The following is a 23,986-nucleotide window of genomic DNA, read 5'->3' on the forward strand; positions in this document are numbered from 1 at the left end:
CCTTTAAAATATATGTGAATGTTGAATGAGTCTCTCCTTCATTTATTTTTAATTTTTAGTTCTTTTGTGTGGGTTTCTGACATTAAGGGTTATCATTATCATGATATAGATCTGCAGAACTTCGCAGCAACATTCCAGGTTAGCCTTCGCAGCCACTCTTTACCTTTCTGGGACCATAGACAATTCAGGAAGAAAAAAAAAACCCTTATTTCAGGTTTTGCAAACACTTTCTATAGTCACTGACCTACCATACAACTTCAGGTTTAATCCATTAACATTTTTAAAAACATTCATTCACATGATATCAAGCTCTTTTAAGATCAGCAGCTATTGCTATTCCTTTTTCCCTGTATGATTCTCCAGTGAAGTGACCTTAAATCTTGTGTAGCTGAGAAATTCAAACGTTTGTGGGGTAGGATTCATGCTATAATGGGAATTATAACCTGCAGCTTACTTTCTCCTTAAACGCCATTTTAACTATTTGGTATTGTCCCATTTTCATTCAGTGTTTTTTTCTAGGAAGTTGTCTCCTGCTTTCCATCAAGCTCGACTCTCTTTCTGTTGAATGTCAGCAGATAGTCATTTAGGATTAGAGGTAAGTTGTACCAGATTCTTGCAACTTTCTTAAAACATTCTGTTTTTCTTGTTAGCATTTTACCCCCAAAATAATTGTAACACAACTCTGTTTCAAGTACAAATCTGTTATTTAAGCTAATAAACACTCTAAGAAATAATTCCAAAGTTTTCAGCTTTTAAGGAAAGTAGTTGATTATTTTTATCTTTGGATTAAAGCTCTGTTTAATATGAAAGTGACTCTTTACAGTCTAGTTTTAATTTTTTATGTCTACCAACCTACAATTATATGCCTCTCTATGGTGTAATTTAGAAAACCAAGTCAGGTATATATATTATTTATAACTTCAGTTATTTTTAGATTACTCCATTTTTAATTTCTCTAGGATTGATTGTCTTTGATTGCAGAATTTATTGGCTCTCAGATTTCTTTTCATCAAGTCCTTTGTAACAGTTGTTGCAGGCTTATCTTAAAAGGGTGTTTTTTTTCTCCTTTCTTGATACTTCTCCCTTTCTATTAATACCTTTCTGTGGTTGCTTCCACTTCACCTCTTCTGGGCTTCTGTCCCACAGTGTCGTTAAGAATCTGAAAGAGCTAGAGAGTGGTTTGGATGCAGTCTGGCAGTTCTCATTGTAAGACTGGGGCAGCCCCCATGGACTTCCCCTTGCATGTGTTTTCATTATGCAAACCACTCTTTCACCTTAGCCAAAGATCGTGACTCTGTGGGTACCTTTCCCCCCAAAACGAAGATTAAAAACCATCGACGCTCCCCAGTCCTGTGTTATCGCTCGTTGTTCCCAGAACTGAAGTCTCATAAGCCTCCCTGTCTGCTCCCTTGCTTCTTACTAATGTTTTAAATCCATTTCTGGTCTACAAAAATGTTTGTCCTGTTTGGAATCTCAGGTGGTTGTTGTTTTTGTTTTCCTCCTCATCATAAATTGTTCTTTTGAATATGTGTTTGAAACAGAAGTGACAGGGTCCAAATCATAGCCTTGAAGTCCCGTCACGCACAGGAGGCCTCCAGTATCATCTTTGATTAACCCTGTGGTCTTCTAGGTGTCTCGGATTGCAGACAGTGAGATAAGCATCATGCTAATGCTGGGGCGCTGCCTGCCGCACATCATCCCTAATATACTCTTGGCCAAGAGAGAGGTGAGACCCAGAGAAGTACTGTCATCCCCTAGGTCATCACGTTGTCCATTTTTCGTCATTTTGAAGTTTAGTGTTTTATTTTTACTTTGTTAAAGTCTATTACTTGCAATCATATTCTTACTTTTGTGCATGCATCTCTGCTCCTAGAAAATGGTTTTATACCTCTGTCAGGTGAGTTCAGTAAAACTGCATGGTATTCATGTTTTCCAATTTTGCTTAAAGCATCATTAGCTTCTACAACACTAACTGTTACTATAGGTCCATTTATGTGCCATGAACACTGTCTGTTCTCTACATTACCAGTTAACTAATTTATTTGATCTCTCTCTTGATATGATATGTGTGACTTGCCTACAGAAATAGACAGTCTTGGGATTGAACATTAATAGGGACTAATAATATAACTCTTTTCTTAAGTGTACTTGTAGCTACCTCTTGTTAATGTTAGTTTTATTGTGTTTGTTTGGCAGTAGTTAGACTTGTCTTAGAATAGGATAGTTATAATATTGTCTGCAATAACTTTTGAGAGTATCTTTTTCGTTTTTCTTGTAGCTAACCTGTTATTGACAGATGCTTTAAATGTCTAAAATAGAGTAGCAGATTTATTTTGGTACACATTGCCTATACAATAAGCCATAAATACTATAGAAAGTATTCTTTAGAGTTCTATTTTGCCATTAAAAGATTAAGGAAAAATTATCTGTAATCTCATTTAAATAGTGAATGATTTATTTGCAAACAAGTTTATTTATTTGAATTATTCAATTTATGAAATCAATTTGCACTTCACAGATTTTTTAAATAGGTTAAGAATATTATCGAACGTGTCCTACAAGTTTTCTTTTGTTATCCTCTTAATCTTTACCACTGGTTTTAATCATAATTCACGGGACCTACAGTATGATAGGTACACAGTGCATTGCCAAAACCCATATGAGAGCTTATCCTTAATTTTCTGTTTAGCACAAGAAATTTAAACTGATCCTCAAGAAAACATATATGTAGAGCTTTAATAATTTTTATACCTATAGGTACTTTTAATTTAAAAATGGTAAACATGACTGTTTTCTTACTTATGGTTTCATTTTACATAACATTTAACAATAGTTGCAAGATATTAAAAAGTATGACTATTTTCTATGTCTTGAAGGATCAGTGTCCACTTTCAGATTGTTTTGCAGTTCTGCCTGGCAGGATGGTGTTTGAGTTTCTTTTTTCCTTTTTCAGCTTGTTACATAATCTGTGCAATGCATTAATGTTTGCATCCCTTTTACTATGTTTCCTTAAGATAATCTTTAAAATAGCATAGAAACCTAATTGCTATGAGATGCAGTTTAAGCTTTTTCTTAATTTTTATTTTCCCTTTTTTAATCATAAAAAACTCTACCACTAAAATCTGATTGTACTGCATGAAGTCTTTATAAATTTGCATTGTCAGTAATCAGATATATTATATATGTAAATATAAAGTGAAAGAGGAGAGTGAAAAACTTGGCTTAAAGCTCAGCATTCAGAAAACTAAGATCGTGGCATCTGGTCCCATCACTTCATGGGAAATAGATGGGGAAACAGTGGAAACAGTGTCAGACTTTATTTTGGGGGGCTCCAAGATCACTGCAGATGGTGATTGCAGCCATGAAATTAAAAGACGCTTACTCCTTGGAAGGAAAGTTATGACCAACCTAGACAGCATATTAAAAAGCAGAGATGTTACTTTGCAAACAAAGTTCTGTCTACTCAAGGCTATGGTTTTTTCCAGTGGTCATGTATGGATGTGAGTGAGAGTTGGACTGTGAAGAAAGCTGAGCGCTGAAAAATTGATGCTTTTGAACTGTGGTGTTGGAGAAGACTCTTGAGAGTCCCTTGGACTACAAGGAGATCCAGCCAGTCCATCCTAAAGGCGATGAGTCCTGGGTGTTTATTGGAAGGACTGATGCTGAAGCTGAAACTCCAATACTTTGGCCACCTCATGCGAAGAGTTGACTCATTGGAAAAGACCCTGATGCTGGGTGGGATTGGGGGCAGGAGAAGAAGGGCACAAGAGAGGATGAGATGGCTGGATGGCATCACCAACTTGATGGACATGAGTTTGAGTAAACTCCAGGAGTTGGTGATGGACAGGGAGGCCTGGCGTGCTGCGATTCATGGGGTCGCAAAGATTATTTGTATCGTATTTTGTTTTACCAGAAAATTTGCCATTTCTAATATACCAGAGTTGTAGTCCCTCAAAATTAAATTGGTAAATAATGAGGTTCATCTTGCCTTTCTTTGAAACTAATCCCAGTGTATAGAAGCACAAAACTTTTATTTGATTTTATCCTTTGATATTGGATTACTTGTATTTCATATTTTACCCTAGTTCCATAAATTTATATTTTTCAAAAGGTCTTATGATTTAAGGATTAATATTTTTGTTTTTTCTTATTTCTCAAGTTTTTTGTGTTCTTTTATCAGTGTAAGCCTTTTTATTGGTATGTGAATACAATTAAAATGTCCATTTGTATGATTGATCATAGCAATATCCTAGATGATTTACAAAATAAAGCATTAAAAACAGAGTGTAAGGTTTGATTAAATAATGTGTATTCATGGTTTAACATCTTTTGAATTTGAAAAGAGGTACAGTAAGAGCTTTTCTTCCCCTGTCCCTGAGCTATCATCTCACATGCAGTAAATTTTAGTAAATCCTTTGCCCATTTTTTAAGTGGATTGTTTGTCTTTGAATTGTAAGAGTTCTTACAATTCTGGATATTAAACTCTGACCTCATATCTGATTTGCAAGTATTTTCTTCCATCCTGTAGTTGATGTTGTCCTTAAATGGAGAGATGTTTTTCATTTCTGTGAAATCTGATTTCTCTGTTTTTTTCTTTTGTTGCTTATGTTTTTGGTATCCATCTAAGAATCCATTGCCAAAGCTGAAGTCAGAAAAATTTACCCCTATGTTTTCTTCTAATAGTTCTCTACCTTTAGCTCTTATATTTAGGTGATTGATCCATGGTTTTGTTTTGTTTTTTGTTAATATATGGAGTGAGGCAGTAGTTCAGAACTGTATTCTTTTCATGTAGTTACCCAGGTGTCCCAGCACCATTTGTTGAAGAGACAGTTGTTTCTTTTTTGAATGGTCATGGCACCTTTGTCAGAAATCAGTTTGATGTACCATGGGTCTTCATGTTCATGTTTATCTTTATGGCTGTTCCACTCTATTTTGATTACTATAGTTTTACAGTAAGTTTTCAAATTAGGAAATATGAGTCTTCCAGATTTGTTCTCTTTTTCAGTATGGTTTAGCCATTTAGGGCCCCTTTTGGTTCCACATGATGGGATGCTCAGTTTTGACCTCTGCCATAAAAGTCATTTGAATTTTGATAGGAATTGCACTGAATCTGTGGATCACTTTGAGGAATATTGACATTCAAACAGCATTAACTCTTGTAGTTTATGAACAAGAAATTCTTTATAGTATTTGCACACAGAATGTGTTAAGAATTGTTCCTCCTTTTCTGTTCTTTCAAAGAGTTGAGTAGGATCAGTATTAATAATTCCTTAAATGTGTTTTAGAATTCACAAGCAAAGTCATCTGATCCTAGAGGTTTGTAAATTATTGATTCAATCTATTTGCCTGTTACAGGTCTGTTTTGATTTTCTGTTTCTTCTTGTGTCAGTTTTGGTCATTTATGTGATTTTAGGAATTAGTTCATTTATTTTCTAACTTGTTGGTGGGCCACTGTTGATGGTATTCACTTATAATCCTTTTAATTTTTTTAAGTTTGTTACTAATGTCCTCTCCTTTATTTCTGATTCCAGTTGTTTGCATCTTCTCTATTTTTCTCTTAGTCAGTCAAAGTAAAAGATTGTCAATTGTATTGATCCTTTCAAAGAGCCAGCTTCTGATGTTGTTGATTCTGGGTTTTTTTTGTTGTTGTTTTGTTTTTTTTCGGTCCTTTAGGACTTACCTCTGCTGTAATCTTTATTATTTTCTTCTTTCTGCTGGCCTTTAGTTTAGTTTCCTTTTTGTGGCAAAGTTGTTGAATTGGAATCTCGGTTTTTTTTTTAAATGTAGGTGATTATGGCTATAAATTTCCCGCTGTGTTCTGCTTATGCTGCATCTCACATGTTTTGATATGTTCTGTTTTTCATTTATCTCAAAGTATTTTAATTTCCTAGTGATTCCTTTGAGCCATTGGTTGTTTTAGAGTGTATTGTGTAACATGTGTATCATTAAAGCTATAAAAAGAAAAAAGAGAGTACCAATTCCCTAAAAGCCTTAAAAATTAGCTAGTAACTCTAAAGACTCGTTCATCTTCTAAGAAACCAAACTTTACTCTTTTACATTACCATTTGTGGTTGCTTTATGGTAAATTTTTAACTCAAGAGTAATAATATAATTTATAATTGTATGAGTGTAATGTAGTAGTACAAGTATAGTAAAGTAAATAGTAAGTTGCGTAAGCTTGGTCCACCTTCTTCACCCATGTTGTGTTTGTGTGTGTGTATCTTGTAATTTTCAGAGCAAATCACATGCTCTTTAGCAGTATCAGAGTTTAAAAGTCACTTAAGTATTTCAGTTAGGCTTCCTAAAGGCTGAGACCTGGGAATTATAGATATTAATAATTCTAAGAATAGGTATTTTATCTGCCCTTGAAGTATAAAACTTTTCCAGAGGTGAGTAATCTTGCCTTTTCCATATATAAGTCTTTGTAATGTTTTTTTCTTTGTTACTACCAACATCATGACAAATTTCAACTGAAAATCCAAATCAAAGGGTGTATACTTATCAGTATTTGAATTTAAATTGTAATTCATTATTGCTTAATTCCCAGGCAAAAGACTAGATGAAAAAAATTTAGTAACAGCCATCTAAAATTTTTTCGAAGCTTAGGTTAAAGGAAATATTTTCAGTGGAATAATGAAAGCAAGTGGTGACCTATAATTAATTGGACTGATATCACCTTTCTAGAATTGTAGAATTTTGCTGCCTGACCTGAAAAACATTTCCTCATTGGCATGTGATCTAAGTGCAATACTTCCTTTTGTATTTTAGATTCCTTTCAGATCTTGTAGTCATTATCATATCAACATTCCCATACTTTAAAAAACTTTAAATTGCGCCTGATCTCATTTCCTACTTCATATATTTTCCCTTTAACATCTGATCACTCACAGTGTTTTAGATCCTGTTTAGGTACTGTTTTTCTTCTGTTTTTGTAGTCTGAACACATACTAATCTTTAAAGACTGAGAAAGTCAAGTAAAAGTATTCATTAAATCAAACGTAATCATCTCTGAAGACATTTACTACCTTGAAAATGATTTCTTTATTATCATTAGAATTTATTTTGTTTTACTTGTCAAAGAAAAATACTGAAAGCCTTTCCTGTTTAATTCTGTACAAAATTTCATAGGAAGGGTGGGAGGTCCTTCATATGGAGGGAACTAGTGTTGTCAAAATGGCAGAAACCATTTGCTTCAAAACCAGTTGAAGCAAAACTCATTTACTTGAGTAAAGTGCAGATTACTAAGTCTTTTAGAGTAATGAATTCTAAAGGCCTTAGAAATATCTTTCCTAGTGTCCATGGTAAGAAACTGCTGGAATACCTTCTGTAATTGGATTACTACACTGATTTCCTCTCTAAAGATCAGTAGGAGATCCGTTTTATATTTCACTTCAATACACATTAACTGATAAAGCATGTTTGAAAATATCTAAAATTTCTGTTGCTTTGAAATACAGACTCAGTAACGTTTTTATGCAGGGTAGGCAAGGGATTCCTTTTGGATATCATGTTTATCAAAGCTTTATTATTTTGCCATGGTTATTATTCAAAGACATTTTTAAAACCACTGTCACATTTTCTTCTGAAAATCTAGATGCCAGTTTTTAAATATTTTATTTAGAATTATAAGGAAACTATTTTAAACACTAGATTTCTTCAGTTGGAGATGATGATACCAATGGGAGAATATTGATTCAAATCTATACATTTGTGCATACCATTGACCCTTCCTTGAACAGTGCACAGATTATGTGTGCTGACCGCCGCACAGTTCAGTATCCAAGTATAACTTTACATTCAGCCAATCACAGATCCGTGTAGTAATGTAGTACATATTTATGGGGTAAAATCTGCATATAAGTGAGCTTCCCTGGTAGCTCAGCTGGTAAAGAATCCGCCTGCAATGAAGGAGACCCTGGTTCAATTCCTGGGTTGGGAAGATCCCCTGAAGAAGGGATGGGCTATGCACTCCAGTATTCTTGGGCTTTCCTGGTGGCTCAGACCGTAAAGAATCCGCCTGCAATGCAGGAGACCTGGGTTTGATCCCTGGGTTGGGAAGATCTCTTGGAGGAGTGTGTGGCAACCCACTCCAGTATTCTTGCCTGGAGAATCCCCATGGACAAGGGAGTCTGACGGGCTATAGTCTATGGGGTTGCAAAGAGTCAGACACGACTGAGTGACTAAGCACACACACACTTCATATAAGTGGACCCACAGCACAGTTCAAACCTGTGTTGTTCAAGGGTCAACTGTAGTGTGAAAATCCTAAATAGTCTTGTGGATAGACTAGTACGTCAGAGGCTTGAAAACGGTGAATTTACAAGAAGTAAGATAGGCAGCACAGCAGATAACGTAATTACAGAATTCATTATTTGAAGAGTGGTATAACTAGAAGTTGTGATTAAATGAACGATAGAGGGAGAGGAAATTAGGATGTTTGAAGTTGGTCATAAGTTAGCAATTAAAGTCCTGATGGCTCTGTCACAAACAGACTACAGCTTCCACTTTTTCCTACCATTACCTTCTGGACCTCTTCTCAGCTCAGCGATGCTCAGGAAGAGGAAGCCATCTGGCACACTTCATAACTGCCACAGCCATCAAGGTGCCGGGATGTCCCCACTTCTCCTTGGTGTAGAGTGTCAACCAAAGTGTTTTGGCACTGACTTCCCACATTTGCTATTTTAGCCAGCAAGAAATAAAAACAGATGGCAGTGTAAATTATTGCTAACTGTGATTGAGAAAAGTGGAAGAATATTCCTCTAAAGTCCTAAGTTCACAGAATTTTAGAGTTCAAGGAGACAAGGACTGACAGTTTTGTTTTTTTTTTTTTTCTTTTCCTATGTGTCAGTTTGGATTGATCGGTAATGGCTGCTGTGTTGAGAAAGGCTTTGAGGCCAGCTTTGGTCTCAGAAAGGAAAATTAATAATCTTATTAGCAATAGATAAGAAAATGATAAAATATATGTGTTTTTTATTTCTGTACTCAGCTTAATTCCTGTATGTTTCAGTTGAGGAAACAAAAACTCAGGTTCACAATTTTCATTTGGTTCTTTGGTACTTAGGAGTTTTGAGACAGGAGCTCTTCAAACTCCAAGTTTAGCGTTCCTGGTTTGGCACATCTGTAGCCACATTCCAGTTAAAAGATTCATTATAGTAATGTATAACATAAAATTCCTCTTTGAATAAGGATCACTAAGCCTCGTGGTTTAAAAAAAAAGAAAAAAGGAAAAGAAAATGTAAGGCACCAAAAGTAAACAGTAGCACAGTTATTTTGGTATACCTGTTTTTGAGATGAAGAAATGAACTATTATTCTGTATTTTAAACAGAGAGTGTATGCATGTACTTGCAGTTAGAGCAGATATCCTACCTACACTTCATAACTTTATTTCTTTAGAGAGTAATGCAATAGGAAGAGAGTAGAGTGAGATAGTTTAAGAGCGAATATTTGGAAATGATTGGGAAGCAGGAAGAAGGGTTAGGGGAAAGCAAGAAAACCCATGGGAGAGAAAGGTTGGCCATGAGGGAAAAGTACAAGTTAAATATTTAGGGCCTTTTTGATTTTTCAGGCATTAAAATATTTTCTCTTTTTGTTAGTTCTTTCTAGAATAACTACCTTTTCATCCTTAAACTTTTACTCTCAGTGGAATGTGCTTATGTGTCATCCCAGTCCTCTCACTAGTATCACTGGCCCTTAGCAATCTCAGTGGAGTTCTCTAAGGATCCTTGGTATTAATGGTCCTCACCCATCAAGCCTCAGAGTAAGCATCTTTGGAAAACATCAAAATACAAGGATCCATACATATACTGTTCCATTCCCAGAGCAAAATTATTTTCACCACTTTTCAGTTATTCACTAATCTACAACCTACTTCTACTGCTGTGAAGTCGCTTCAGTCGGGTCCGACTCTGTGCGACCCCATAGACGTCAGCCCACCAGGCTCCCCCGTCCCTGGGATTCTCCAGGCAAGAACACTGGAGTGGGTTGCCATTGAAAGATGGTAGAATAAGTGTTTTAAATTTGTTTTTGCTTCTCAGATTTGTTTTTCCTCTTCTTATCTACATCTTTGTGCTTTGAATTTAGGTTTATGCTGAGTAATTCTAATTTAACATAATATGTGTAAGACATTAGAAATAATGGAAAGGACTTCTAGTCATGCCATAGTTTCAGTCTCAACTTCTCTAAAAGCATATCATCTGTTTCTAAGGGAGCATCTTCAGAATAATGTAGACTTTTCTTTAAAGTGTCATGCATTCGTACATAGTGATTGATTCCTATTTTGAATCTGCGAGTACTTTTTGGTGGGTAGGGAGGTAGATGGGAAAAATAAATGAGAATAATCATTCTACCCTTTTTATTATATCATAGTGATTTCTTTAAAATATCTGCAAAATCACTTACAGGATTTCTCTCCAAAAAATACTTTATCACTTTTGAGCTTTTATTTCATTAGATTTGCAAATCTACTTCAAAAGTGAAAAACATTAATATCTTTTAAATGTTTTTTAGGATTTTGCCTCAGTTTAATTAAAATGTGAAAAAAACTTTAATTTTCAAATACTTTGTAAAAGAGAAATAAACTCTTGTCTGTTTCCTTGAAAATACTAAATTTACCTCTGTATGTTGAAAGTGGAACAAAATATTTAAAATTTTCACTTCAAAATAGAACATTTCTGCAGATGCTTTTATGGAGAGCTTTCAACACCTATGAAGATGGTCTTTTTAATTAGCCACTAGGTTAGATGCTAAGGGTATAAAATTATTAATTATTTCTGATCCTACTGTGCTTATGGAAGTATGAAGGGTTATCTTTATTTTCTGTTTTTCATTTTAGGTTTTAAAATATAGTTAACTTCTGCAAGTTTTTATGTAAAAGCACTTTCAAAATTTAAACTACTATATCAGCTTATAGTAAGATAGAATGTTACTTAGTGTAAAAGGTAATAGACCCTCCCTTGGGAAGTATTGGATGAGAAAACAAGGTGAGTTCAATCGTAAGTTACTTTGTTGCATTGTGATGTGCACCTTCTGCCCAACCACTCCCTAACTATGTTTATGTTTTTCTCTTGAATTATCAGCCTTACAAAGTGAAAATATGCTCCTCTCTATGTTGAGGTTTATTTCATTTTAAACTTCCATTTATGAATACTTTGGGGGGAAAAGAGTATTCTGCAATGCATTTTTACTTTGACTTTTTCCACCTTCGTGTTTCTTTAGGAGTTGATCCCCCTTATATTGTGTCCAGCCTGCCCTCATCCTGAGCCTAAGGAGGGAGACCAGCTTCTCCACATACTTTTCAATTTGATCAAGAGGCCAGATGATGAGCAGAGGTGAATCTGACTACTTCTTTGGGAAATAGATATAATGTTGACTTGCTCATTTTTTTAATGTGGCGTCATGATTACCTTTTTAATCTCAGTGCCACCTTTTCTTTCTGAGGTCTCTTTTAATAAAGGAAACACTGACCTTGTTCACAGTGCCCTGCAGTGTTCTCCTTCTTGTCATCCCAACTGCTTAGGTTGAACTTCTGCACTTTTGTGTTAGTTATCTTTGGACTGCTAATTATTCCATTAAGTCTTTGCTTTTCTCTTTCACATTTGATTTCCAAGAACTCCTAAATATTTCCCTTTTCCCCCCACTGATGAACTAGATACAGCAAGACCTCTTAATAGTTATGCTTTACCAGAAATAAAATATTTAACATAGGAATGTCTGCATCACCAAGCTGTCTGTATAGCAGTTTCTGTATGGCTAGAGGGATACAGTGTTTTGCTTAGTCCTGATTCAAACGCCCACAGTCAAGGATGCCTGAGTGGAGAAATGAGTTGTACTTGGGGGTGGTGAGGGGCATGAGAGTGGTGGGGACAGAGGGACAAGACTCATAGCCAAGAGACTTCTGCAAGGAAGGGGAATGGGATTTTTGCTCAAGCAATCATGATAGATGTCTCCCCAGAAAGTAGACTTTTAAATACTAGGAGAAGCTGTGCAAGTGTGAACGTGAACAGAATATCCTAGTGGAGGGTAAGCAGACTAAGCACCAGCTGGACAAGACTGAGCTGTTGAAATGTTTCCACATTGTAATTTTCTATCTTAATAAGCAAATAATTTTTGCTTATACGTTAGCAAAACAATAGAATTATACATTAAGATTAGGTAACTTGATATCATTTTAGTTCTTGTTTTACTGACTGTTAAAGTTTTTGCCTCTTCTGAGAATGTTGGAAAATCATAAAGTGAACCATAAGACAAATCAAGCCCCAAATTTAAAACACAAGGAATCTCTCTCCACCTTGAGAATAAAAAGTCATGTAGACTTTTAAATTCTGTAAACATGTTATCTCTTTCCTACTGTTACGAAAATACACCTGAGCAAGCAGAGAGACATGTTTTTTTCAAGATCCAGTTAAGATTAATCTACATGCTAGCTGAATAGAAGTAAGGGAAATTCAATCTGGTTCTATTCTTTGCAAACTGAAAATTTTCTGAGGACAATTTGATGGTGCTATACAGGAAAATTAATATTTTATCTTCTTGTTGAAAATGCTATTTCCTATCTTGGAAACTTAATTAATAATTACATACTACTTATTACATTGTCATTTTTAGAATACAAGGCAAAAATTGCTCAATTTACATAGCCTGTTTTTTACAGACTCTGCATGTAAAGCTAACAGCTGCCACCTGGTGGTCCAAAGTACCTATCAGCGTGACTTCAGGTCAAGATAAATCAGGATTTAAACACGCACGTTCGCAGTTGATCTTCCAGTTTTCAGAAATAAAGTTATTTATTTGAATAAGCTAAACTGTTAACTATATTTGATATGACTAAAAAAGAAAGCAAAATTTTTAAATTAGCATAAGTTTGACATATAATCAGTTATTACTTTTCTTTACTTACTGAATCACAAGCTTCCAAGTTTATGGTCAGCTGTATTGCGTTTTTGGTAATTCTTTGCTAGCAGCCATATCTAACACCATATTTTCACATATTGTCTCAATTCAGTTGCTCAGTCGTGTCCTACTCTTTGCAACCCCGCGGACTGCAGCACGCCAGGCCTCCCTGTCCATCACCAACTCCCGGAGTTTACCCAAACTCATGTCCGTCGAGTCGGTGCTGCCATCCAACCATCTCATCCTCTGTCGTCCCCTTCTCCTCCCGCCTTCAATCTTTCCCAGCATCAGGGTCTTTGCCAGTGAGCCAGTTCTTTCCATCAGGTGGCCAAAGTATTGGAACTATAGCCCATGGAATTCTCCAGGCCAGAATACTGGAATGGGTAGCCTTTCCCTTCTCCAGGGGATCTTCCCAACCCAAGGATTGAACCCAGGTCTCCTGCATTGCAGGAGGATTCTCCACCAGCTGAGCCACAAGGGAAGCCCATTGTGTCAAATACCAGTCAAATAAGTTCATAAGTAGGAACAGTGTTTATGATTTCCCACAAGTAGAAATAGTATTTTTACTATCACAGGAGTCTGTTTCCAATGCTATTAATAATCTGTAGCCATCTGATCTTTTCTGTTTTTCAAGTATATTTCAAAACTGACCTACTTTTTACAATTGTGACTCTTCATTTTGCTGACTAAGAAGTTTATTTTGAGGGGCTTAACATTTTTTGAACAAATTTGTACATGTTTCATATAGTGATGGTGACCCATGATTTAAAGTTATTTCACATGAAGGTCTTATACAAGTGTATACTTCTTACATTTGTTCAAAATGCTTAAATTTCAACAGTTCATTTATTATAATTATCAAATATTTCTGAAACCTATGTATATGACTTCTCATTATTTTAACAGACTAGTAGGGGTAGAAATGATCAGAAATGAAGAAATTTATAGTGGGAAGCTAAATGTCTTATCTTAAAGCCTGGGAATTTCTTTTTCCATTTTTCTTTTATTCACTTCATTTGCCTTCCTAAAGTAGGAGAAAATAGAAAAAGAAAAGTTGAGAAGCCATCAGAGAGGACAATGACATAAGTATAAAGGGAAATCATATAGATAAAAATTACAAGATTATGGTGAAAGGAAACTGCCATATACAATGAAGACATATTGGCTCAACATTTTCCTACGTCCCATATACTTATTGTCTGTCTTTGTTCTCCTCAGCCTGAGAGAACAGTTGTAGCTGACTTGGATAGACTAAATAGAAACATAAAGTCACTCTTCAATTTGCAGTTAAATCGACATATTTTAAAAAACAGCAATGAGTAATTGCTTCTATAATTGATATGAATTAAACATTCTGTTTTGGTTTTCCTTAAAGTTGTCTGCTTTGAAACATCTATGGAAAACCTGCTTTTTTTTTTCCGTCAAGTTTTACTGGTTTTGAAGTCATAGATAATCAGAAGTAAAAAAAAGAAACTTACCATTCTTTCAGAGTCATTTTAAATGTACCTTCATTCTGAAAAGTGAAAAATCTTTTTCAAAATTTTGAATTATAAATCTATCATCAAATGAAACTATCATTAATTATTTATATGTTGTTTTATACCAAATTACCCCAAAAGAAAGTGGTTTAAAGTAACACTTGTATTACGATTTATGTGAGTCAGTTCATCTGGGTCTCTTATAAAGCTGTGGTCAAGGTGTTCTCTGTGGCTGTGGTCACCTCAAGGTCCATGGGGGAAGGATTTGCATATGAGCTCATTCACGTGGTTGGTCATTGGTGGGGTTCAGTTTCTCATGGATCTTTGGACTGCAGGGCTTGGTTCCTCCTTCACTGACTTAGAGCCAGAAGTTGCCTTCAGTTTCTCTCCACATGAAACCATTCAACGTGGTAGTGTCTTCAGAGCATGCCAGCTGAGAAGGCAGAAAAGACTGTCTCACGAGATGGATGTCACAGGCCTTTGTAGCCTGATCTCATAAGTGACATCCCATCACTTTGGCCATTATTCTGTTCATTAGAAGCAAATCATTGGGTCCATTCTACACTCACCAAGATGGGATTACACAGGCATGACTATCGGGAGACAGACCTCATTAGGAGTCATGTCAGAAGCTGCCTACCACAGTTATCTTGGGTTCCGTACCAAAATTTCTCACTAACTATTATTTTACTAATACGGTGTCATAGTTTTTAATTACAGAAATCTGTCTGCTCAGTCGTGTCCGACTCTTTGCAACCCTATGAACTGTAGCGTGCCAGGCTCCTCTGTCCATGGAATTTTCCAGGCAAGGATATTGGACTGGGTTGCCATTTCCTCCTCCAGGGGACTTTCCTAGCCCAGGGATCGAACCCGTGTCATTTGGGTCTGCTGCATTGGCAAGTGGGTTCTTTACCACTGTGCCACCTGGGAAACTGAATTATAGGAATACTGGGAAAGTAATCATAGATTGATTTAGTGACTAGAAACTGAAATTCATTAGAAATGGAAGCATTAAACATAATCTCAGAATGTGTTATATATATATGGGAAGTTAACTTAGGAGATTCAGCTTTACAGCAGTAGAGAATCTCTTCACAACATCTCTCAAATAGTGTTGCCGTTGCTGGAAGGACTAGTCTTAAGAAACTCACTCCGTTGGGGCAGCCTATCCACTGGGAAAAGTCAAAAGTCAAATTTGATTGCACAAAACAGTTGTACTCCATGATAATCAGAGCTGACTCTTTTTAACCCTTAGTCCTAGTTGTGATTCCTAATGCAAATGCTAGTCTACATTAATTCTGTCTTTCAGGCAAATGGTACTGACGGGCTGTGTGGCATTTGCACGTCACGTTGGACCCACACGTGCTTATGCTGAACTTTTACCACAGTGTTGGGAACAGGTCAATAGCTGTATTGGGTTTTCTCTAGCTGTTGTATTCTAGGTTATTGTAAATGCTCATATTATCTTTTAAAAATGCTATTAGGAAATGTGTGGGATGTAAATTATGCTACTATTTCTGTTGTCCAGCCCAGTGGTTTAACAGTGTTTAAGAAACGTCTGGGATGTTTTGCTTTATTCTGAATCAAGTGAGATACAAAATAAAATATATATATATATATAAAATGAATGAGTTCAGGGAAAGCAGGAGGTTCTGTGTATGTATAAGTAAGGGGGTAAATAATAGACATAGTATCTGTATATATTGTATGCTTGTATATATTACAAATATATACAGAATATAAAGTGTAAACCTTTGATGTAAGCAGTCAGTATATTTATAATTAAACTCACTATTTACTAACAACACTTTGGATTTTATATTGAATATTCCTGTCTTCTCTAGAATTCAGGATCTTTGACTTTGTACACTTGACATTTACGTCATTAAGTAACTCATTGTTCCATCTTAAAAAGATGAATTTCTCACTTATGAAGACAGATTTCATGGCCTTATTTATACCTGCTCTGTCACTGTTGCTTAAGAAAAAATATTACTATCCGGAATATAGCTAAAGTATGTAGTCTTTGAGAATTCTCTTCCCACTTTCTTCAGATATTCACTTTTTTCTTTAAAATTTAGTAGAGTCATCTACTAATTTAGTAATCTAGAGACATTATTTGAGAGGGAACATTATATATATTCATATTTTCTCTGACAGTCCCTATGTTACCTGTAGATTGTAATGCACACTAATTTAGGGTGAGACTCTAATCACTGAAACTGAAGTTAAGTTGGAAACAATATACACAACTTTGAATTTACACTTCTCTACAGTTCTATGTACATGTCTTTTAAAATTGTTTTTCCATCTTCTTGTAGGCTTTATTGAGATTATAATTCAGATAGCATATAACTCACCTACTTAAAGTCTACAATTCAATGGTTTTTAATAGTCACAGAGATACACAGATACACATCACTACCGTCAATTTTAGAACAGTTTTATCACCCACAAAAGAAGCCCCAACCCCTTAAATTGGTTCTTGTATTTCAAGGTTGTTTTGGCTATTCTGAGTCCCTTTAATTTCTGTGTAAATTTTAAGATCAACATGTCAATTTCTGCAAAGAAGCCAGCTGAAATTGTAAGGATTGCTTTGAATCTGTAGATCAATCTGGAGAATGTTGCCATTCCAATAGTGAACCTTTCAACCCATGAATTTAAGATGTCTTTCCATTTACTTTGGCAACGATGCATGAATTTCTTCACTGTGAAGAGTAAAATCCGAGCTTTTTACTCCGCTGGTAAAGAGTCCACCTGCAATGCGGGAGACCTGGGAGTGATCCCTGGGTTGGGAAGACCCCCTGAACAAGGGAAAGGCTACCCACTCCAGTATTCTGGCCTGGAGAATTCCATGGACTGTATAGCCCATGGGGTCGCAAAGAGTCGGACGCGACTGAGCAACTTTCACTTCACTTCACTTCTCTGTTTATTTAGGTCTCTTAAATTTTCTTTCAGTAATGTTTTATAGTCTTCAGAATATAATGTACATACATTTAAAGTTTATTCCTGAGTATTTTATTCTTTTTAATACTGTTGTGTAAATAGATGGGGAATATGTGTAACTCTATGGCTGATTCATATCAATGTATGACAAAACCCACTGAAAAATAAAAAATTAAATAAAAAAAAGAATTTTCTGCATTTTTCTGGTTGTTCATTGAAAGTATGTAGGAATACAGTTGATTGTTGTATGTACCTTTAATTTTGAGACATCCTGCTAGAATAAAGAAACATGTGAGTTTATGTGTAGCATATTATGACATTCAAACCATTTTGTATTGAGGTTACTGTTTCTGGGTTGAGTCTAACTCGGAGATCTCAGTTACCAACAACTCCCCTGCCACCTCTTTCTTCTGTAACTTGAATAAACATGGACACCAAGGATCTGTCAACCGCCAGCTTCCAGTTTGTTGCCCAGTAGATTGCTGCATAATTTCTTTTCTTAATTTTAGGCATCCAGTACTTTAATGAGTTATGTCACCTTTTCATATGGGAGTATGAGAACAGATATACTTCTTTTCCAGTCAAAGAAAGATTTCTATTCTATGAAGAAGACATATTGGAACAAAACCCAGTATGTGTCATTTTTTTTGTTTTTGTCATTTTTTTGTTATGATTCAGTGTAGTCATTACATAATAGTAAAACCCCATGATCTTACATATGCAAGCAGGAATGAATTGACATTGCTTACTTTAAAAACAAAGTCATAACACCAGTCAGGAGATCTGGTTAAATCACTGATGATTTACAACTTAATCCTTGAGGTAAAAAAGAGGAATGAAGGATCATTCCTGGTACATATTGTAGGCCATATCAGTAAATATCTAGAAGCTGGATTTTCCAAATTTGAAAATATAATAATGTTCCTAGGGAAGGAAAAGGTTGCTCCTGACATCCTAAGGAAAGCTGTCTTGGGCAAGCCTCCAATCTCTAGACACCTTGCCATATTTTCATCTTTGCTTTATCCTTTTTCTCATCAACAGATAGCCCCTGTGATCTCATTTTTTAGGCTCTCCCTGAGTCCCTTAATCCTAATCCAGGTATAGGTATCCTCAGAAGTGGAAAGAAAGAAGCTTTATTGCGTTCCTAACAGGATTTGTGGTGAAAAATAATTCTGTTTTGGAGGAAGGGAGGGTATTTTGTTTATGTTTGATTTATTTATTTTTTACTCTAGAGTAATCACAAATACCCAGAAAGAAGATTGGTTGTGGCAGAATCTTGTGGAGTGCTGGCACCTTAACCTTCCTGTAAGAATTGTAATTTTTCTTAAAAAAAAAAAACAAAACTTTTCCTTCTTTTTTTAGCAATAGAGAAACCTTTTTTTCAGGTGTCTTATTATACGTTTTAATCCACATTCTGTCGTAACAAAGGAAGAAGTTGAGCTGAATAAAGCAAGCTCACATTGATACCATGTGACATTGCAGACAGGGGAACATTAGCCACTGATTTTACATGAGTATAAATATATTAAACCTCATTAGAAATTCTCAAAGTTTGGTCGGAGGACCCTGGGGTGTTCCTTGATCCTTTCGAAGAGGTCCATGAGATGAAAATTATTTTCATAATAATATTAAAACATTTTTTGTCTTTTTCCCTGTGTTGACAGTTACAGTGTTGGTGCAAGCAAAGTTTGTAATGGGCAACAGTGGCAGTACATTAGTGCTGATCAAAGCAGTGACACCCAGATAGACAGATAATGATCATATTCTTCACTACAGGGCACTCACAGAAAGTCAACTTCACTTAAAATTAACTTGGTGAATCAGTGAAATTATTAATTCTACTAAATTTTGACCCTAAGTATGCCTCTTTTTTAATATTCTATATAATCAGCTGGAAGATACTGATATTAAGCCCTTTTGCTGCATTCTGAACTATGATGGCTGTTGCAGAAAGCAAGCACTCAGATAGTCTGAGTCGTGAGCTGAACCAGCTGCTTTTCTCGTGGGACACTGATTTTACTTGACAGGTCACTGAAAAACAAGCTGTGATTATTCAAACTTGGTATGTGGCAGACATTTTCATGAAGATAAGTGGCATGGAGCCTTGCTTCAGGGAAAACAAGTAGACAGTTTTCATTGCCAATGATAAAATTAGAACTTCTAATGAGAACAAGAATTTTGGAAAACTTGTATTCACCATTCCGAGCTTGACAGCGTCTTTTCTTTTCAGAAGAGGCTATGAAGATACTTCTCCCTTTCTCAGTTACGTGTTTCTGTGAGGCCAGGTTTTCTTATGCACTCCCACCCAAGCAACATACAGTTGAAGGCAGAGCAGCTAAGACGATCCTACCTGTCTTCTTTTAAGTCAGACGTCACGGGATTTGCAACACAATATAAAGCAACACTATTCCTCTCACTAGTTTTTTTTTATTATAGTTATTTCCATTAAAGTTGCAATTTCATTAGTCATGCTAACCTTTAAGAAGTGGATTGTTTTTGATGAGTTAATAATTTGAAATTTCTCGTTTTTAATTTCTGATATGATAAATGTCAGGAGATATTTCCCACCCAAACAAAAGCTGTTTGAGGTGCTCATTAGTTTCTAAATGACCAGGGGCCTCCCGCCAGGAAGAAGACTGAGCATGCTGGCCCGCTGTGCTCCTGAGGGGTCTCCTGACGGGTCCAGGGCTTACAGGGGATGGAGGCAAGAGGTGACATCAAGAGTCATTTTCCTTTGAACAACGGTAATTTAAAGCAGAGCTTGGCAAAGTACAGTCTGGAGACCAAATGGAATCCACAGCCTGTTTTTATAAATAAAGTTTTATTGGCATGCAGCCACACCCATTTCTTGTGACTTGTCTGTGTCTGCTTCCATACTGCAACAGCAGAGTTGAGGAGTTGCAGCAAAGACTTTTTGGCCCAGTTTGCTGACCCCTGCTTTGAAGGGTCATTTCCATAAGGCTGCTCTTTAAAAGGAGTACAAAAATTGGAACTGTGCAACAGTACATGAGCTGTTCATGTTACATTTACCGTTCCCTCACATTCTTTAGTGTGAGGATGAGTGAAGACTGAGAAAGCCAAGAGTCAGACAATTGTCTTTTTAAAAAATAAAATTTATCTTTTCTTTTTATACAGAAAAATGCAAAGAATAATTCAAGAATAATTCATAGTCTCCACTCCCAGAAATGTTGTTGTTGTTGAAAATAAATTTTCAGACAGATGAAAATCAAAGACTTTCCTGGCCCTAGTCATTCTCTCCAAAGACAGACATCTGTGGTTAATGGTTTTTAATGAATACTTAAGAAAATAAAAATTCATGCATATGCAAGCGTACATTTTTATGTCTTTAAAATTTTTCTTACTCGGAATTAATCACACTGTACAATGATCTATTTATCCCTTGTGTGGGAATCCATGCATTTTAAGTTTTCACATATTGTTAAAACCTCTGTATCTTGCTTCTCTTGACATGAGCATTTTTTTTTTTTTGACAGTGTTAAATCGCCCCCAACCAAGACATCATAGATTGAACTCCTATTAGCAATGCATCAAAGTTCTTATTTTCCCATACTTCCACCAGGAACTGGGCATAAACTTTTTTTTGTTTTAGTGTTTTCCTATCTTTTCAGAGAAAATTATCTTATTGTGATAAATTGTATAGGTAGATATCCATGAGTGAGTCTGAGAATCCTATTATTTATTGTCCCAAGAGAGAGCTGAACATCACATGCTCTCAAAGAAGGAAGAAACTGTTCCACACTGCTTCTAGTACTAAAATGCTAAGCAGCATTAATAATGGACTTAATGTTTCCTGCGTGAATCTCCACTTGCCTTGTTACCCCACTGTAACTGGTAGCAGTAAAACCTCGGTGTAGTCATAGCTCAGATTGTGTGAAGCCTCCTAACTTGTCCCGTGGGTTTCCTTAGCATATGGAAGCTGCCACAGTTGACCTCAGCCTTGGTTGCTGCAAAGCAAATACCCAGCTGAGGTTTACTTACCTCTGTCCTATTGCCTGTGTAGATATCAACCCAAAAGCCCTTCTAATACACTTTTAAAGAAATGTTGGGAAGCAGTATTTAACCTAAAAGATAAATAAACAAGGCTGTACCAAAAGGTATATTCACCACCCTAAATGTGACCAAACTTTTCTATGATTATATATATTTTGTTTTTAAAAATCAAAACAAAAACTAGATATTTAAAAATGTCTTTCAGACCTTGCTCTGCATACCAAATCACACTGACTAGAGATTTATAGAAATGGTCATTTCCTTTTATTGTAACTGTTAAATGTAAAGGTGACTAAACAAGTTGAGGTTTTAAAGAATTTTATAAATTGATCAAGTTACAATAATGGTACAAAAAAGGGAAGGAAGAGCAAGAATATGAGAACAATGACACTTTTTTCCAATCTCAGACATTAATTAGGCTGAATCCATGGGGTAAAAGTTGTATGAAACTTAAGACGCAATAGCAGTTGACATTATATTTAATAGCAGCATCTGAAAATAGCCATGCAGTTTTGTAAGCACTTTTAAAGTTTACTCTCATATTTTATCATTCTGTTTTATTTTTTCCCCTCAGTTCTTCAAAAAAAATAGCAACACCAGGATTTTAGTTTCCGTACTCCTACCCCAGGCAAATGTTTTGATTAGCAGAGTGATTTTTGTAATCCCTCCTGTTGTTATGACTATCCGTGCTTTTCTGAGTTCCGTAGTGATAGAAAGCATAGTCATTTTACATAGAAGAGTCTGTTTATGGCGGAGTGGTGACTGTTGATTTGCCAAAAGCACACTGTGAAGGTTTCAGGGATTGGCACATACGTAGTAAAAATACAAAAATATGCTGGGAGATGATTAATACCAAGTTCAGGGTAAATGTTATCTTTAGAGAGGAGAATTAGGGGAAGGGGGAGGGTGGAAGACAGTCTATATGTAGACACATACAGACACACTTCAGCTGTGTCTATAATGTCTTCTGTGTTTCAGAAATGAGGACTTGAAGCAAACATAGCAACATGTTAATACATATTTAATCTGGATTGTAAATACATGGCTATTTGTCATTTTTTTTCTATTCTTTTCTGCTGCTAATATAAATAAATAGTAAAACATGTTCTTGTTTATTTCAGAAAGAGATCCGTAGCTCCCTGGTTCTTTCAATGTTGCAACAAATGTTAATGGAAGATAAGGCAGATTTGGTAAGAGAAGCTGTGATCAAAAGCCTTGGTATCATTATGGGATACATTATGGTATACATTATGGGATGACCCAGACAAATATCAGCAGGTATGCAGGTATGCTTTTCAGAATAAATCCCATCTATTCCATTATAAAATTCCAAATGGTGTTAACATCCCAAACGTCTGATTCAGATACCCCATAATCTATGGTAGGGATGGCAAGTGGGTCAACTTGAGCACGTTAAAGTTGGCTGTCTGGTTTCAATTCTGCAATTTCAAGGAGAAAGTGCCGTTCATTCATTCATAGTATCTGCCACAGCTTTGTGGCAGGAAATTGGCAACAAGCTTGCCATTTTCTCTCTGGTTTCCCTCAATGGATACATGACATTTTTCTTTAAAGAAATTGGGGAAGGCAGGCTTATGAATGGCTTCTTTCTAGCTTAAAATGTCTTCTAAATATATTGGAATGTATGTTTATTACATTTTGTTGTGTGTTTGAGGCTTCTGTTTTGTTTTAAATCTGCATTGTGTCTGTTTCCTTTTGGCAGGGTTTTGAACTGTTGCTGTCAGCCTTGGGTGATCCCTCAGAAAGAGTTGTTAGTGAGTGCCACACATCAAGTATTTTCACCAGCCTATGCTGCCTGGACTACAGAACTTGGAAATTTACAGTCTCACCTAATACCCACATTGCTGAACAAGACTGAATAACTTCTCAGGGTAAATGCTTCCTTTATTTATACAGTTAATAGAAATTTTAAAGGTGTGTTTTAAGGCATCTTGAAAGAATGTTGGGGAAACAAAGGTAGAAAGTACCACTTTGCTGAACATTCTAATTAATTACCCATTAGAGATTCTATTGGTCTGGAGCCAAGAGAGATTTGAGGAAGTTTTGCTTGACTGAAGCCAAGGAGAAAGGGCACGATATGACTTTGTTAGCTAAAATAGCACCTTTGTGGCGCCTACTCTGACACTGTTCCCAAAGCTGCCTCTTCCAAACCTCTTCTGAATACTTAAATACTGTAGATAAAGTATCAGCTTCAGTCCCCAGAATGCAGAGATAACTTAAAATATGAGCCTTCAAAGCTTTCTTGTTTACACAATGTCAAAATGTTTTAACTTTATTTCACTGCATTCTTTCATGCCCTCACTCTTTAAAATGAAATTTTCTTTTCTTTAAAATTAATTTTCTGTTCTTCCTAACAACAAAAGAAAAGTTGATAGAACGAAACTAATTTTTGTACTGAAAGGCTCAGCGTCTAGGAGAAAAACTAACATTTCTTTCATGTGTATTATGTACACATTATGTACCGTATTTTATAAATAATCTCTATTATTTCATTGTTAGAACTCTTTGAATTATATTTTGGTTTTTTGGTGTGGAAACTGTTTAACTTACCACAGCTGTCAAATGACAGGACCAGGATCAGATATCAGTCTCTGAAACAACACTGTTGCCCTTTCTACCCCCAGATTTTAAGAACCTTTATCAG

General features: G+C 35.8%; 1 pseudogene; it reads left to right on the forward strand.

The window, feature by feature from the left end:
* LOC136171204 (RAB11-binding protein RELCH-like) overlaps positions 1-23,986 on the forward strand; it is a 79,573-nt pseudogene that overhangs the window by 49,806 nt on the left and 5,781 nt on the right.

This window comes from Muntiacus reevesi, chromosome 1 (genome assembly GCF_963930625.1).
Source record: "Muntiacus reevesi chromosome 1, mMunRee1.1, whole genome shotgun sequence".
NCBI lineage: Eukaryota > Metazoa > Chordata > Mammalia > Artiodactyla > Cervidae > Muntiacus > Muntiacus reevesi.